The sequence below is a fragment of the Oreochromis aureus genome, linkage group 16, assembly GCF_013358895.1.
Source record: "Oreochromis aureus strain Israel breed Guangdong linkage group 16, ZZ_aureus, whole genome shotgun sequence".
NCBI classification, from domain to species: Eukaryota; Metazoa; Chordata; class Actinopteri; order Cichliformes; family Cichlidae; genus Oreochromis; species Oreochromis aureus.
This window is the reverse complement of record NC_052957.1, coordinates 2,756,129-2,758,687: the sequence shown is the minus strand read 5'-3', so window position 1 is coordinate 2,758,687 and position 2,559 is coordinate 2,756,129. Positions and strand designations below refer to the sequence as shown.

The 2,559-nt window shown below is 39.1% G+C and overlaps 1 long non-coding RNA gene across 1 annotated transcript; it reads left to right on the top strand.

The window, feature by feature from the left end:
• The first annotated feature begins 1,170 nt into the window (after positions 1-1,170).
• On the top strand, positions 1,171-2,061 carry LOC120433545. The gene is made up of 3 exons (XR_005608609.1): positions 1,171-1,259; positions 1,585-1,658; positions 1,903-2,061. It is a non-coding gene; the product is annotated as an uncharacterized LOC120433545 (long non-coding RNA).
• Positions 2,062-2,559: the final 498 nt, after the last annotated feature.

Genomic DNA, 2,559 nt, shown 5'->3' with positions numbered 1-2,559 from the left:
CAAAAAGTGCTTTGAGGTTTCTGATGGTTAGAATGACTCGGGGGTGTTGATTCATTTAAACTAACATAATCATCCTGCTGCAACCAGGTTTCTGTAAGGCAGAGTAAATCGATTAGTTGATCAATTATTAAATCATGTACTAACAGAGACTTGGAGGAGAGAGACCTAATGTTTAATAATCCACATTTCACTGTTTACTCAGATGGTTCAGATGTGGATACTGTATTGTTCTTTCTTTATGATTTTTTGTGTTAAAATCGTTTTTTGTTGGTTTTTGTCATGGAGCAGACACATCTATGAATGCATCCGTACTGAAATCCAACTAGCAGTGGTTAAAAAGAGGTACTGTGGTTGATAAACGAATACATGATTGAAATAACATCAAATTAGACTGTAAGTTTTTTAAATTGGGTGGTATTAGGACGACCCAGTGGGGAGGGGATAGTGGGTGTGTAACGATGTCCTCCATAGCAAGTTTCACATAATCTCCACTCTTCTTCTACCAAGAAACGTAGAGATTGCTGCCCATTTCAACCATGCAACTGTTTTCATTCATCTGACGACGGTTTAACGTGTCAGTCTTGAATAAGTGCAGCCAAGCTGACAGATAGGCACGCACAAGATTACAAAGTATTGGCTTAGGATGTTTTTATGGACGCGGTGCCTGCCAAGCATGACAGCTAATTCCAGAATTTACTAAATTTGTGGAGGTATTGTTTCTCTGTGGATGACATAAGCAGGCAGCTTAACAGGACCACAAGAATGTCCGTCCGTGATGCAGAACAACATGTGCTGCCTAGTTTGTGAGTTAGATGGTAAATAACGTGCACTGTGGCTCCTTTTTCAACACATTAATGTCTGAAAGACATAAAGATTTTTACTTCTAAGCGGCTGATCCAAATGTAGTTATTTTAGCCACCTGTGGTGAGGAGTAGATTTGCCAACGCACACTCGACTCAACACTTGGAGTAACGAGCTGTTCAAGTCCACAAAATTTGATTTATTGAGCAATAAACTCTGGATGACTTTTCCAAGACAAAAAAAAATAAAAGATTAAACATAAATATGACATAAAGTGTAGTTAAAAAAAATAAAAACTGTTGCCATATAACACCAAACAAACATTTCACTCACAGATTTAAAGGCTCCCAATCAGGCCCGTATCAGAATACAGGAGCAGCACAATGTACACAAAATCATCATCATGACCAACTTTGATCTACACTGGACTACATGAGCTGCTGCTACATAAACTAAAGGTAATAATTATTTTATCACATTTTATCAGTGTTTTAGAGGAAAAAGATAAATATACAACTATATCTCTCCTGTGGGATTTCTTGACTAAAAATTGTTAGTGTGGCTCCAAGAAACGGGTTAATAAAGCGTTTCATCTCTTAAAAAGATTTATGTCACATAAGCTAACCAATCAGTGTCAGTGTTGATAATCAAGCCTATAAAACATAGACATTTTTTTTTCCCTCTTGCCTGTGTATGACATCAGTAAGAGCAGATAACCCTAATGAGGTCACATGAGGCTATAAGTACTGGTGTGAGTCAAAATCTTTCTAATCCTTCCAACAGTTTTTACCCCTCAGTCGGCTGATGTCATCATCCCAGTGGGCGTGCGGGCGGTGTGGACATCCAACTTTACGAAGGTGATCATTCGAGAATGAGGTGACATAGAATGTTAAAGTTGATACGTTTTCTACTGAAAATCTCGGACGAGTTCAGATCTCAGTGACCTTGACCTCAAAGTCAAGGTCGGAGGTCAAATTCTTGGAAAATCTTGTGAATGTGATACCTCAAGAAGTCACCTAGGATGTTCAAACTTTTACCACAAGTGCATCTAGCAGAAGGCTGATGGGTAGCACTGGTGACTGAGTATTTTTTCACTTTCAGGTCTCTGTGATGTCATTGAGAGTGGACGCTTTTGTATGATGATCCCAGCCACTGTGAGCTCAGAAACCCCGCCCACCTGCACTTCAAACTTTCTATTTGTGAGGGCAGCTAATCAGAATAGTTTGTTTTAGATCAAGGATGAAGTGACAGGTTGAGTCACGGCCAACACAAGTACATAAGAAATGTTTTGTAAGCCCATGAATTAAAGCTGGAAGTAAGCTTAGGCTAAAACAGCAGAGCAAATTAAGTAAACCTTAAAAACATTATTTTCTTCAGTAAAATTTACTAACAGCTCACTTAATAGAGGTAAACTTAAAAGTATTTAACACAGCTGAATAGATCTGAACAAAAGTGAATTTAATTTAAATGAAATGAGCGAAATGGGAGGGGGATGGAAATAAGTCTTCCACAGGTGATGAAAAGGCAGCGTGCGAGCGTGTCATTTAATGTATTGTTAGGCTAATTTCTCGACAGCCTCCTGCAGAGACACATTGTTTCATTTCAATATCAAACGCCTGTGAGGAAAAGCTTTTTAAAAGGCGCACTAATTGTTGTAATGGTCTGTTCTTCTGCACCTCTCCCGCAACCTCTCTCTCCTCCTTTCACACTGTATTATAATGACCCGCTCCCGTCTTCCTCTCTCTCTCGATCCACGCA